This window comes from Frieseomelitta varia, unplaced genomic scaffold (genome assembly GCF_011392965.1).
Source record: "Frieseomelitta varia isolate USP_RPSP 00005682 unplaced genomic scaffold, Fvar_1.2 scaffold_867, whole genome shotgun sequence".
Classification (NCBI taxonomy): domain Eukaryota; kingdom Metazoa; phylum Arthropoda; class Insecta; order Hymenoptera; family Apidae; genus Frieseomelitta; species Frieseomelitta varia.
Genome location: NW_025110664.1, coordinates 327,663 through 343,374, shown reverse-complemented (window position 1 = coordinate 343,374; position 15,712 = coordinate 327,663). Strand labels below are relative to the sequence as shown.

At 40.3% G+C, this 15,712-nt stretch overlaps 1 long non-coding RNA gene across 1 annotated transcript; it reads left to right on the top strand.

Moving 5' to 3' along the window:
* Positions 1 to 350: 350 nt before the first annotated feature.
* Positions 351 to 2,317, top strand: LOC122536706. Its single transcript, XR_006308460.1, has 3 exons — positions 351 to 362; positions 625 to 631; positions 2,077 to 2,317. It is a non-coding gene; the product is annotated as an uncharacterized LOC122536706 (long non-coding RNA).
* The last annotated feature ends 13,395 nt before the right edge of the window (positions 2,318 to 15,712 follow it).

Below are 15,712 nucleotides of genomic sequence, written 5' to 3'. Positions count from 1 at the left end.
GATTAAACTCGTTCGAGTTGTAACTGTTGCAACTGATGAACACCTTCTGCGCGTACGATATCCTTCATTCACAAGAGGAGGAGAAAAAAGTGGGAGAAAGGAGCAGAAAAAGGAAGAAGCAATCGAACAGTGGAGAAGCTCGATGGTAGTCAGCGATTCCTTCGGAGCATTAATTGCTCTACGGGCCGTAAATGGCATCGTTGCCAGGAACGAGGTAATGGTTCGTGCGTGCTGAAAACGCGTCGAGCATCGCAACGAGAGATCGCTGAAAGCGGATTTGTGCGAACTTGCGTGAAACGGGCGCAAACGCAACCGTGCACCAGACAGAAGTAACACCTTGCGTATCTTATTGTGCTCCTCCGGTATTTACGTAACTGGCGGCCTAGAGACCACTGCCGTGGCCACTTTCTGCATCTCTTCCTTCTCCCCGAGATTTTTTGCTCGACGCTCGACGACGAGCTAGAAGAGAAGATGCATGCGCACGGTAAAACGCGTGGAGCGTGTCGGTTGGATGGCCGTTATGCTACTCAGACGCATTTACCGACGAAAGCGACAGCCGTACAGGCTGCTTGTTGTTCTCTTTCGTGAATATTTTCGAGACCGACGTTGACGTCTCGTCCCGAGATCTCACGTATTTTCCTATTCGATAAAATTCAATTGAATGAATCTTCGAATGACATTGATATTATTACGATATTACTACGATACGATGTAAAATTGCATTCAGATAACATGTTACGTAAGAAGTTATTTGAATGACTGTTATTCGAATGATAAATGATAAATTGAAGTGAACAATTCCTCGTTTCCCGATTTTTCTACAACTGTCGATAAGTGCGTTCGTGGCGGAGTGTTCATTGATTTTTTTTTTTTTTTTTATTTTTCTTTCGGTTTGTAGCTCTCTTTAGAGGTCATTCACCTTTGGCTCGTGCAGCCGCAGCTGCTGCTATTATAGATTCTCCACTGTTTATCGCCCACTTGTCAATGGGCTTGGTAATGAGAGACGCACGAAACACTCGCTATTTACGTTTCTATCGCTGACGCGAATTTTTTTCTCGTTGACTGGTTCGAAAGGTCGCGCGAATTTCCTGTCGACGAACGTTCCACAGAGAAGTGATTAATATTCCAATAGCAAACTTTTGTTATGACGCGTATGCAACTACGTAAACGAGCATAATGCGTGAATTCTCAAAATTTTTCGTATATTGTTATGTCAGATATTTTCAAAATATTTGAAATGCGATTCTTTCTTGCTTCTCATGGAACTCATTGAACTACGATCTAAAATATTCTTAGTTAGAGAATTATGCAAGCGCTAGCATCCGTCGTATCGTGTTTCGTAAAAAAAAAAAATCCCATAGACGTAGTTAATATATTTCTTGTTGACACGATCGGAGTAGGCATCGCTAGATTCCTGGACAATTGATACCACTTTCCAAGGATTTCAGTATCCGTTGCACGACAATCTGCATGATCTGCGGCCCATACTCTGTCGTAAGGAACACCAGGCTGGAAGGTCGTGGTCTCTTCGTTTCAAACAATGATTCATCTCGATTCATTGCGAATGGGATTTTCAAATCTTTTTCCTCTTCTGAACAAATCAGAATCAGTATCAAAACAACTGTCGTCATCATGTTCAATGTCACAACGATCGATAGTCACAGGGTGTGCTTTTATTCGCGTTGGTTGGCTAATAATTCTTTGATGGCGATTAAAGTTCATGATCAACCACCAAACTGCGTAAAAAATAAGCGGTTATCGATTGCATCGCTTTGTGCGTGGAAAGAGCAAAGGGTTGTATAAGGGGAGAGAAAAGAGGGAAACGCGGCAGACGACGTCGTGCGGGTGAGTGGATTAGCGATCGAGTTAACGATCAGACGAGTTATCCTTTGTCTATGTTCATCGGGTGGTAAAAATTTTTGGCGGATCACCGTCTGGCGATTAAATTCAGAAAAAAAGAGAGGAAGAAAAAAGAAGAGAGAGAGAGAGAGAGAGAGAAATATAGTAAAGGTGGTGTACGCCTTCGCAGGTACGAGCTTTTGCGATTGTTGAATGGATATGCACACGAACAAGGAGAAAAAGAGAGAGAGAGAGAAAGAAATATGCCTGCGTCTATCTAAAATCTCGAGGCTGGTGTTCCGTCGAGGGTGAAACGCATGACAGAAAATCCTCAAGGTCTTCCTTTGTATCTACGGCAGATGAAAATACTACGGATCGATGATATACATTTTGCTGTTTACTTCGTATTGTGTAACGTTTAATTAAACGTGAAATTGTTATAATGTCGTGTGTACAATATAAAAAGGACAATTATTAGAAAAAGGGCACGTGTTACAAGTGTCCTCATTGAATTTGTGATTTATGACAATATTTTGTTTCATCTCTTGTTTAAAATGAATACCTTTCTAAGGTTAGAATTTATTCCGGTATCAAATTTACTTTTTACTTTCCGGTATAATTTACTTTCTATCCTTCTACTATTCCGCAGTTTTCCTTGGTACTCCATTTTCCCTTATCTACATTCGAGCTTATTCTCTGCTTTCCGAGCAACGTTTCGATTCGTCCTAAATCGCGATAAGAGACACAAACGACCGACAGATAAAAGGACAAAGGTAGAAGCGGCGCGCATGCGCGACGAAATTGTATATACATACGCAGAGAATCGTAAACAGAGGGCGGAAATGTGTTATGGTGCCATGGAACACGTCCTTTCCTCCGTTTTCCATGCTTCCACGCTTTCCTCGATCGACCGACTCGTATTTCGGTCCGGTAGGTTAGGTTAGGGTCGTTGCGGTGCGAATTGCTGCGCGGTGGGGGGGACGACCGGACTCCCACCGTTCCACCATTCGCTTCGCACTTCAGTTGCCTCGCGTACGTCGAATCGTGAACGTCTGTTCAACTGGGTTTCTCCTCGGTCGTTCGAGCACGTTGTCTCTCATTTTATCGCGTTCTCTTTTATCGAATATCCTGAATATCTCGGTCGCTTGGCTCCGTGCATTTCATCGAATTTCCAAGTGTCCCGGCGTCTCTCTTCCTTACCGACCGATGGACTCGGAACAAAGGATTTTTGGTGAACAGTTCCCTCGCACGCATCGCTCGTGATTTTCGACAATGGTGTAAGATGCTGCTCCTCCAAGCATCGCTCGTGAACGATGAAGCTGCGTGCCATGAAGTGAATCGGAGTGCGGTGTTCAGATTCGTCGAATGATCGAGTCTCGCGGCTCGTGTAAAGAGGCTTTACGATTTCGTGGCATGCGTTGACTCGATGGTGTTCGAGAGCGTCGAGATGCGGAACCCGGGGTTCCTCCTCGAAGACGCCAGACACGGATACATCCAATACATCAGGTACAATTTTCTCGGTCTCTCATTTCTTTCTCTCCTTCGTTCGTCCCCGTTCGTTCATATCGCGAGTCACGAATCAGTGGAGAAACGATTTCTTTGTAAACTCGTGCGTTCGCACAATCCGTAACGACGTGAATAAGACAATGTGTCACGAGCTAGACGTTGACTGTGTATTGTTAGATGACTGTTCTGAGGAATGATCGATATTTCACAGAGTATCGATCATGTCTGAATCTGTTCGCATGAAGATCTACAGTAACTCCTTCGAGCTGGAGTTTCGAGTGTGTTTACCATTCAATAAGAAAAGTATATTTCGATTTTTCAATGAGAAAAGCACGAATTACGTTTAATTTTGATATTTATTATATTTAATTATGAAAAGAAATAAGTAAATAACGTATTGAAGCTTTGAGATAATTTTATTTATTTATAATTCACGGTCAGAGATATGCACACTTTATCACTAGCTAAACGTTGATTTAAACGGTTTTTTCGAATAAATATATTCTTTCATGCGTGGTTGACGATTGATTCACGGTATTTGCTGAGTTTTTACCATGAATGAACTTTGTGTTCGGACAACTGACTCGAACGGTGAAATTCAACATACCGATTTGTTTGTTCTCCAAATCAAAATATTGTCCAGGATTTTGTACACGTAATACATATATATATATATATATACAAAATTACTCATAGAGATACTAAATGTTTTCTTATTAAACGCAGGCACTTTACGTTTGAATATCGTATGTATTTTTGCATCTCTGTAAATGCATATTTAAACAAAGAACCATTCTTCCTTTCCCTGAATCTATTAAATGCTAATTCTGTACCGGGGTAATTTTGAGAAACGATATATATATATATATATAGATAGCACTCGAATCTTTTTTTTTTTTTTTTTTCTTTATAAACTCAGTAAAGTCTCACCTGTCGGATGAATTTCCGTGAAAAGGATTGCTAATATTTGAAATTGCTCCAGGACTTTGCGGATATTATGTAAAGCTCGTCTTTGAAGCTGGAAGCGATTTAACATCAGAATTTCGTAGAACTTCGTTACTATTTAATTCGTGCTTATTTTAGTTTTAAGTTGTTCCGAATTAAAAAGTCAAAACGAATGCGCCCGGAATTAGTAATCATGCCGCGTGAAAAGAGGTCAAAATCCACATTTTGTTCGTTTTCCTCTCTCTCTCGGCATTTTATTTTTGCGTAAATAACATGTAAATCCATGCAGAAGCTGGCTCGAGTAATTCTGCGAGTCTCGTTCTAACACGGTCTTCAATTTGACTCACTCGCGTATAAAGTCTATTTTTGAACTGTGTTCCGGTGAAATATGTCAGGAATATACGCCACGAATATAGCAATTTCGTTTCTCAAAATTATCCCGGTACAGAATTAGCATTTAATAGATTCAGAGAAGGGAAGAATGGTTCTTTGTTTAAATATGCATTTACAGAGATGCAAAAATACATACGTAAGTGCCTGCGTTTAATAAAAAAACATTTAGTATCTCTATGAGCAATTTATATATATCACATGTATATAACTAGCTTAATGCACAAATGGTATTTGGTGTTAATGTCCCTGTTTACCCAGTAAAATGGTTACTTTTCACGTCAGCTGACTCGGAGCAACGGCTGCGCGCTTTGTATCATCGCAGACTGAAAGGGGACCCTCGAAAGCAATTATTTTTCAAAGAGGAGAACTGCCGGGAAGCCTGGCTTTTGTACAACTTCTGAATTTCTCACGGTAGAGCTGGTTTAAATCTTTCATCGACTCGTCGTCGACACGTTTCGCTTTCAACTCGCCGCGTAATTGATTCTTCGACAATAGTTTAATTCTTTTTAATCGTCACACAAACGAGAATTCGAAATGTTCGAACATTTTCGCGGTGTCTCTTCAGTAGCCTAGATTTTTCAAAATTTGCAAGTTGGAGAAAATTAAAAATACATCGGCGTACCGATGAGATTTCAAGTTGTACGTGAAAAAAAAAAAAAAAAAAAAAAAAAAAAAGAAAAGAAATTAGCAAACGATGAATTCTCGAAAAATCGAATGATATCGCGTACGAAGAGTTTCTTCGTACATCTTTGCCCGAGATTGACAACTCTCGTTGCGCTTGTTCCGACACCCGAGGCAAGTGTTAATGTCGCTCTCAACAGGTTTCATAACTTTCGAAACTATAACGAGGAATATAGGATTTCCAAAGCCCCGGCCAGCTGGAGATTCTATTTGATCGTGAAAACGTATAGCGTGCAATTTAAACCTGTTTCATGCTGATACGAAACGCCATTAGCTACCGGTACCATTGGCCGGGGAAACGAAACACGCGTTCGTCGGTCACCGAGTCCCTTAAGGGGCTCCAGTTCCGAAGCTTCCATCGTAAATATCGCAGGAGATATACGAACACGATCGTCTCTGTATGTATGTACAGGTTTACGTACTTTGGCCTATACAGCCCCGATAAGATCGGATCGCAGGTTCGTGCTATTAAGGCTGTAAAGTCGCGTACACACCAGAGTTGCTAACTGCCTCCTCTGGTAGATCTCTTCTACAGGGTAGGGAAAAAAAAGTTTGTCCGTGGCTATCATAAATGAATTCTACACCTTCGATTTCATGGAAATACGTGTAAAGAACCTGCCGCAAAATTGACTTTGACTTTGAATTTCAAAAAAGTTTTTTTTTTTCTTTTTTTTGCATTGTATTCTACTCGTCACGAAGGCAAAACTTTTCGAAGAAACCATAGATCGTAACCTAATGATAGTCTCTTGAAAAATGGCAAGAAAGTTTCTTAATCATTTAACATTGCGGACGCGTGCGTTTTAACAGCGACTTTATGCTTCTCGGCACGTGGATGTAATATTTATGTATACAATAATGTTAACAGTTTTATCGTTTGATTATTTAGACTCTGATTCTATGATAAATCAAATGTTAGTGAAATCTAATACGAAAGTTACGTAAAATAGACATAAAGTCGCTGTTAGAACGCACGCGTCCGCAGTATTAAATGATTAGAAAACTTTTTTGCTATTTTTTGACAGAACTACTAGGTTATGATTCCTTGGAAAGGTTTTACCTCCGTGATGAGTAGAATACAATGCAAAAAAAAAAAAAAATTTTTTTTGGCCTTGAAATTCAATCCTGTACTTACTAAATGCCAAAGAATATTCTTGTATCAAGATGTCTTCCTTTCAGTTCTCAGAATTTCCGGTTTATTTTCAGGTAGTTTCCCTCGAGTTTAGAGAAATTTTACTTCCACAAATAAATAAATAAATAATTAAATGAACGAATACCGTGTTTCTTTGTCGTACAACGCGTCAATTTTCCTCTCTAAATTCCTTTCTAATTCATCTGAAAAGTAGATTTTCTTTCATTCTTGATTTATTGCGAGTATAATTACGGTAGTTCCTTAAGAGTTAACAAAGTGTTTGGAACTTTCCTCGTTACTGTTCATCGCTGAAATTCACACGGAGCGGCTGTACCTGGAGGCTTAGTCGTTCGATAACAATTGTTTCTTATTGAAACCTGTCCTCGGGGCGTTTCTTTCCTGTGAATGATCTTAACTATCGACGACGAAAGCTGTCGTAAAGTATAATCCGCACGACATCCGCAACGTCTATAGTATTTTTCAGTATCGTGTCCTTTCATAGAATCTATCCCTGCATCTTCATGAAATGTTCAGTCCTGTTCAGCGTCAAATAACGTCAAATTTCATTTACGGTCGGTAAAACTATTCGTTCGCATGAACGTTCGTGGGTCGAACGCGTTCAATTTCCGTCGGGGCCAGATGAAAATTAAATGAAGAAAGCGAGCGATTCTCAGGAAATAATTTCAGAACAGGGAACTGTTACTTAATCAGGCAGACGAGTTCCTTTCTTGGGAAAAAGAGCTCGCGCTGCGACGGCTTCCTCCTTCTGGCAATAATTCAATTAAGCCAGCTCCACGACCCGAAGGAAAGTCTTCGTGCGAACTTCCTCGAGTCTCTCTCTGGATGGGATGTAAACATTCGTTAATTTGCAGGAAGTCGGAGCGAGCTCGTCGTCTCTCTTTTCTCGTCTTGATCGTCCGGCTTTCTATCGGTTTGCCGGTTTGCGTAATCCTTAGTCGCCACCGCGTAACACAGCATCACCCTCAGGAAAAACGCCGGAAATGAACGTTTTCTCGTTTCGCGAACGAACGGCGGCCGTACTTTCACAGATCGGTAGATAGAGGAAATTGTTCCCCGGACGATGTTCCACGATTTTTCATTCCATTTTTCGTTAGGAGAAATTCAACGTTTTCACAGCTGAACTCTTTGCGCTCGAGATAACCCCTGTAAGGGGAGCTAGATTTATAAAATTTGAAGACTTATGAAATCAAAATTAAAAATTATAGGATATAAAATAATTATAAAATTATAACAGCTGAAATTTAAAAAAATTATAAAATTAAAATTAAAAATCATAAGATATAAAATAATTAAAAAATTACAAAATTGAAAAAATTATAAAATTAAAAGTTACAAAATATAAAATAATTACAAAATTATAACAGCTAAAATTATAAAATCAAAATTAAAAATTATAAGATATAAAATAATTATAAAATTATAACAGCTAAAATTATAAAATTTAAAGAATTATAAAATCAAAATTAAAAATTACAAAATATAAAATAATTATGAAATTATAACAGCTAGAATTATAAAATTATGAAATTATAACAGCTAAAATTATAAAATTTAAAGAATTATAGAATCAAAATTCAAAATTACAAAATATAAAATAATTATAAAATTATAAAATTGAAAAAATTATAAAATCAAAATTTAAAGTTACAAAATATAAAATAATTATGAAATTATAACAGCTAAAATTATAAAATCAAAATTAAAAATTATAAGATATAAAATAATTATGAAATTACAACAGCTAAAATTATAAAATTTAAAGAATTATATAACCGAAATTAAAAATTACAAAATATAAAATAATTATAAAATTATAAAATTCTTTATAATTGTTGATAATTATAACGAACGTAGATATGACGTTGCGTGATGTAATGTGATATTAACGACGTGAGAGGAACAATAAAATTTCGAAAGATGAAATTCTTGAGGATAGAAGGATAGAATCCTGAGTCAGTTGACACTCGTTATCATCGAGTAGATAATATAATCTTCATACAAATAATAATAAATAATACTTTGGTTCAAGATCTTTTATTACATCGATAATTAAACCGTGCATCGCATCGATAATTATATAAATGTGTAGCAACACATGTCACGTCGAACGACAAGCCACCCTTTGCTTGGACGCTTTGCCGTGCTATTTTCGATCTGGCCATTTGGAAAACCGCTTTATAATCAGATGCGTGACCTTTAGTCTAGCTTGAGTCAAAGGTCACGATGGGATAAATAGTCCGACCCAGCCGGAGGAATGGTTTCCGCGTGGAGTAGAGAGGAGGATCGTCGCTGATATTCAGATTGCTTTCGCGAGCTCGCGCTCTTCGAAATAAACTCGCGTTGGCCAAGCGAAAAGAAAAAAAAAAAAAAAAGAAAAGAAAAAGAAAAAAGAAAAATCGATGGAAACTTTTTAAAGAGACTCCGTCGAAGACTGAGAAGGACGATGATCCTCCATCAGCTCGAAAGACGCTTCCCACTTATTCTTATCGTCGCCTCCCAATTCCCATCAAGCCCTTCAAGATATTTACATTTAATTTTTTACCAGTGATAATCGTTATCCAGGCAGTTCGGTTTAGTGTATTCATAGGCTCCTCCGCGATGAAACGCCGCCAAGGTTGAGTACCATCACCTTACTCCAGGTTCCCGCCAAGCGGATTCTTCTCGTCGGTTGTTGGCCCTCATTGTTTCCCGCCACGATGCGCGCGCACATCGTGCCCCACCCCCCACCACCACCATGTGGCAGCTTACGCTACCGTTGCCCCTACCATTTGCTCGTCTTTCTCGTCAGAGGCACGCCGCTTCCCCTCGTGGGCCTGCCCCACCATTGGCAAATGGGGCAACAAACTTCCGACTGCGCGTAGGGATTTCTTCGGGGACCTTGGACCCGATCGCGTGTGCGTATACTCCTGGTCTCACGCAACAGCCGCAGGTGGAGCTCACTGGAAATTTACGTGGGCGTAGAACGAACGCGAGAATCTCTCAGGATTCTGCGTCTCGTCCCTTTACACCGACCACCTTCGCAACTTCTATCATTCTTCATCTTTCTCTCCTTTTTGTCTTCTCTTTTTTTCTCTTCTCACGCCCCATCCTTCTGACAATTTGCACGTGAGAGTTTGGTCTCGTCTCCGACCATTCATCGTCGGTATCCATTCTCTATCGTTCTCGATTCTCAAAAAACTGTTGCCGTCGTCATTTTTGCAAAATCATGTCCCGAAAGCACGAGTTACCTGCTCGGGATTTCACTTGCAATCAGTGGCAACAAAAACGAGGCTCTGTAGGGAAACGAGCGACGTGTCGACGAGACGTCGTCTCGTCTGGAAAACGGTAAGATCTTCATTAAGCCGCGCTTTGATTAACGAACGCTTGTTACCATGTAAACAAGCGATCGGTGGCGTGCGGTAGCCGAGTTAAATTAAAAATTTCCATTCTACTGTCAAGTGCGACGGCTACGTAATTTAATACCGGTGTAATTAAAGCGATCGACTGTGTGATTCATCAAGGATGACGACCCCGACCCCCGACGTCTGTGTCTGTACATCGACGCGCGTCGACGAGAAACACCGCGTGTCTGCACGCGCGCTGGTACGCTACTTCTTTTTGAATGAGATCGACTCGTATTTCGAGTACGCATGCGAGACGATCTGTGAGAAAGCCGGTCGTTGTCGGTCGGTCGGTTGAACGAACGAACGAACCAACCAACCAACCAACGAATGAGCTCTAAAAAAGAAGGAACGTGTGCGTGCGAACAACGCGCGGCGAGAACAAAACCAGGTCTTGAGGCGAGCAGAGAGCGGATGCGAAAAAAGAAGAAAGAAGGGCACAAAGGGTTAACAGGAGAGGTTACAGACGGAAGATCTCTAATATCGATGGCGGTGTTTAGTCAAAGGGCCTGTTCATTCACCGGCTAAACCAGAAGATCTACCGCGTTCCCTTTCGTTTCAAGGCCAACCGCGAGCGTGCCCATTTACCTATAAATCTGCAGACTGTGCCGACTAACGGCCTCGCGTGCTCTCTTTTTCTTTTTTTTTTTTTTTTTCTTTAAGTTCTCTCAACTCGTTCTCTCTTCGTCTCCGTGTTCGACGCGTTTCGCCAAATCATTTGGCCTGTCAAAGAATTTTAATTAGGCACGCCATAAAGCTTCTAGCTCCGACCTCGGTGTCCCCCCCCGTTCCTTTTTTTTTTCGCTGCTCCACCTACCCGTAAAACTGCCACCGAAAGTTCGCTTCTCGACTCCGCTCTCGAAACCCTCCCGGTAGCAAACTTTAAACTAGCGTAAAAACTGATCGTCTGCCGAATTCCCGATAACGCGGAGTTTCAGCCGATCGCGACTGTCAACTGTCAAATTTGCAAAATCGTCCGAGACGATTTAGAGCGTTGTACAGGAACGTTGCGCAAAAAAGGAGGCACTCTCTCGTTGACGCGGCGTGAAGCGGGTCGTGATCGAGGGCCGAGACTATCGTTTCTTCGTTACTTTAATCACCGAATCCCGGAAGGCACGGGGGCAATCCTCTCCAGCCGTGCCGAGAACACCCATTGTCGTCCAATTTTCGTGGACGGCCATTAGGTTCCGCTGCTTGCTCTGCAGCCTCGTTCGTCAAAGTCCGCAGTGCCGCTCTCGCCGTTTCCCGGCAATAAGAAATGAAGCGGACCCCGAACAGCATTATAACAAGCTTCACGATGTCGCGCACGTTTCCTCTCGTCCATCCCCTACCGACTTCCTTCTCCCCCTTTTCACGCTACCGTTCGACTTTGCGTTTTAAAAACGTCGCGAGTACTCGTCCTTTTCTCGCTAGTACTACTATTCTTCCTCCTACCAAAGAGAGAGAGAGAAAGAGAAAGAGATAGGAATTGCCCCGGAAGGAGAGAGAGGCAACTTCGTTCGAAACCCAGTCCACCGGTGTCGACGAGGAAAAAATTAAAGTTGCGACGCGTACCAACCATCCATCTCCCCCTGGTGCCGAGTTAACGCAACATTATGTACTCCTCGTAGCTCCCTGAACTTAATGTTGGCGCAACGTGCCGCGCCAGTACGCGCCGATTGCCTTCTTAACGACCTAGAAACCGCTCTCGCGGCTGAATAAAACCGACTGTTCGGCTGTTCGTCTACACGAACGATTCCGGTTGTTTCACGATTACGTAGATACGGGAAAGGAGAACGATTGGCGCGAAGAATAATGTTGACAACGGCCTCCAAACAGCCAGCACAGGAGGAGGGTTGTGCTATCGTAGCGAGGACGAATTAATTACAATTTCTTCGGTTGTAATATTCGTTCACGGTGTTTCGTTGATCGACGTAAACGACACTTTATGGCTCGTATGGTGGAAACAACTTTGCACACGAAAATGTCCCTTCTGAGGGGACATTGTCTCCTCTTCACGCTCTTGGCCACATATATATATATATGTGGACAGTTAATTTACGTTCTATAAAAGAGCTACTTCCATTCGCGAAATCGTTACAAAAATAGTTATTTTTTTTAAATTCCGAAGCGCAAACTTAATTTTCTTACGTGTTGTTTTCTCCATTTGCCAAAAATAAAATGAAATTAAATTAAATTTCTTATAACTAAAATTTAAAAAATTTGAAATTTGTCCCTGAAATGGTTAAATCTAGCCAACAGTTCTTTTTATAATTTACTGATAATTATAACATATATATTGTACGATGCGAGGTATAATAGTATAATATCTGAAATGCCTAGAAGAACAAAAGTATTTCTTCAGAAAAAGAAATTTCTGAAAACAGTCCCGAGTCAATTGTCACATATTGGAATAATTCACATAAACTAGACTTCTTATTGCCTCTTGCAAAAGTTTAAAAAATACGGGGGGATATTATTTTTCCAGAGATTGAAACTACATATCATTAACTCTTGTATATTATACTTGTTCCAGCGAGCGCGCAATGATGTTTACTTTAAATTTTAACGATATCACACGTTAGAAAGATACGATCAACAAAATGCTATTTGAAAGATTATTTTCCAATGCTACGTCACTCTAGTAACTGAAGTAACGATGTCTCGCAAATAAATTGGTGATAGATGATACAAAAAAAAAAGTCTCTCGAGGGCAAAAAGGTTAACTTGTAAATTTCATCGTATCATCGATGCAACAGACCCGGGAGATTTACGTTTTCATAATTCCGAAGTGAGATTTTACGTCGAGCTTTATGGGCCGTGCTTTTAACGAGCCTCGCATCACAGTTCAAACTAAACGCGAAACATGAACACGATTTGACTTGACAGGATTACTTGTTTCAACGAATTTATTTACCATTCGCGAAAAAAGTGAAGCGATCGTGTAAATGAAAACGAAGCATCCGAGGATAATATTGAGGATGTTGGCTGAGGGTGGTGATTCGAGGAACGAATTAATCTCGATGTTGCCGTGCGTATATGCGACGTATCGATTTAAATTTCGTAGAACTCCGTTTATATGGGCTTCGTGTTTATTCGAACGAAATTTTCGTCGCTATCCGATTAAACGAACTCTTGCTAGTTGAATCCACTTACTCGAACCTGAATTCCTATTATGCGAACGGCAACTTACTAGCTGGAGGACCCCAGTCGCATGAACTCCGGTTATATAAACTATTTATCGCCAAGCAAGCCCGTGTAAATGGAGATTTACCGTACACGGGTGAACATTGACTTCGCCACGTGTTGGTGTTATCATCTCGCGATTTTTCGAAGATTTTCCCACAAGGACTGACAGATTTTGTTCTCGTTCTATACAATATAATTTCGAGAAAGGTGAAGAAAGTAGTGTCACTTTACAGAAAGATTTTCTTCCACTGCTTTCGCGAAAGTTGACAAAACCAGCTTTTGTAGATGGTTGCACAACGTGCAAATTTCATTGCACAGTAATTGCGTTATTAGCAATTTGCAATAACGAGTTATACAATAATAACACAAGTGATATAAAAATTCCAGAATTAAATGTATTGTCATACGAGGGTTGTTTTCCTGCAGTTCGATCGTGTATTCGGACAAAGTATTTCTAATCTAATTTCTAATTTAGAGACGAGTCCTTTTCTAATGAGTATGTACAATAGTAATACAAGTAATATAAAAATTCAAGAATTTTTAAACAGATATTGTTGTATGAACGTTTTTTTAACAGCTCTGCCGTGCATTCGAACAAAATATAAAACCATTTTCCATGGTTTAGAGACAAGCGTCTTTTTTCAATATCGACGCGATGACATTTCAGTTACCTTGCCAGAGAATACTCTTTTATTTTTCTAATTGCGGATTAAATGTGTCGATACTTTTCTTTCACTCACGAATTTTTATATTTCTCAAATTCACTCTCAAATTCAGCACGGCTTAATAAACTTGGACAACTTTCGTGCATAGCTCGAATTTTTCCATCGCGCTGTTTCTGCGAATCCAATGTTTCGACACAACAAAACGGAATGAATAAACCGCGTTATAAGAGGGTCGATCGCGCATTGTTCGTTTTCACCGAAAATATTGCCGAAAAAACTAGGCGTGCCAATATTTTCTCGCCTTGTTGGTATAATGTCGCGTCAGTGAGGAGAATAAACGTTGGGTAGAGTTCTTCGCGTCTTGTAAATTCAACTCAACGTTCATTGACACGTTTTCTTAGTTGGATCAACGACCTACTGATTTCTACGCCTCTAACGCGAGCACATAACGTGCGGGCAATAACGATTAAAGCAGCAAATTGTTTCTGTTTGCTATCCACGATACTCTATTAACGCGCGTTACTCTGCGCTCTTCGCGCTGGCAACTTCGGATACGAGTTGCAGAGCGACGATGTAAATGTTTAAATATAAACATTGTTCGGTCGCCTTTGGAAAAATGTTTCAATCATTCGTGGGAAAGAATTTAAAAAAAAAAAAGGATCGATGATCCAGTGACGTTTGACTCAATATCACGCGCACATCTTGTTTTTGTGTCGTGCGAAATGCAAAAGGAACAGAAAAAATACAGGAAAGAACACGCGCTTGACACGGATGAATTTTCGCTCGTTGTTATCCACGTCAAACTTTTCCAAAGTAATCGACGATTATGGGATTCGACGTTCCCCTTGAAATTTACTTCGACGGACCGTACTGTCCAATAAAATGAAATACCTCTGTTCGTCGAAATGTCGAAAAAAATCTATCGTCTGTACCTCCGATAAAAAAAATACACGTGACATGGTAAAATTACCGAACGTTGATAGTCGAAACGCGACTTAGTATACGAGTCTTTGGAACGCTTAAGAATCAGTGTAAAGTTGCGCTTCAACCTCTTCAAGGACTTTAATTTCAGTTATAACAAAGGAATTTAATTTAATTTCGTTTTATTTCTTACTTGCGTGACAATTGGGATTTATTTTCTGGTTAGAGAATTTAGTAAAGGTTGCACGTTTATTTTTGTAACGGTTTCGTGTTTGGAAGTAGCTTTTTAGACGTAAATTAATTGTCCAAGAGTGTGTGAAGAGGTAAAGAATTTTCCACTTAATTTCCCAATTAATTTACACAACTCTCGTACTCGAGACAGTTGCCAAAGCGGTACACGAAAAATTACAGAGAAGGAAGGTTTGGGTTAGATTATATTACCGGCGTTCTACGTCTGACAATGCACGATCCGTTTCCCCTTTGCTGCGTCCCTCGCGCTCCAGTTGTACCGATCGTATCTCTCGCTTTACACCTAACCGTATCTTTTAATAGGCGCGAATCTGAAGGATCGAGCATTGCTCGACTGCGATTAGTAGCGAGTCACCTAACGGATCACGTTCCCCGTACATCGTACGCGAACGTCCCGTGTCTCACGAACGAACCGAGCTCGTGAACCGCGCAGATTTAACCCTTTCATCGCTTCGCCGACAAGCGAATGTGTACGGTAAATTTGTAAGTGCAACCACCGTGGAAAAATTCTCTACACGTAACGTATTGTATAATATTCATAGCACAGGTGTTCTGTTTAGCACACGATGTTCTGTTTATCTCGCAAAGTGGAAACGTCTCTCGTAAGGGTTTGAGGTTATTTAAAAAAAAAAACAAGAAAAAAGGGAAACGTGGTGCAAAGGGACGTATTATCGGGTATTTCGATATTTTTAAACGAAATCATATAAATTTGAATACAATAACTGATTTATCCGAGCATTGTTTGCGAAGGCAATATACTATTATAACTTATTATTACTAGTTTGAAAGATATTTTATATCGGTGTTCCCGCGTT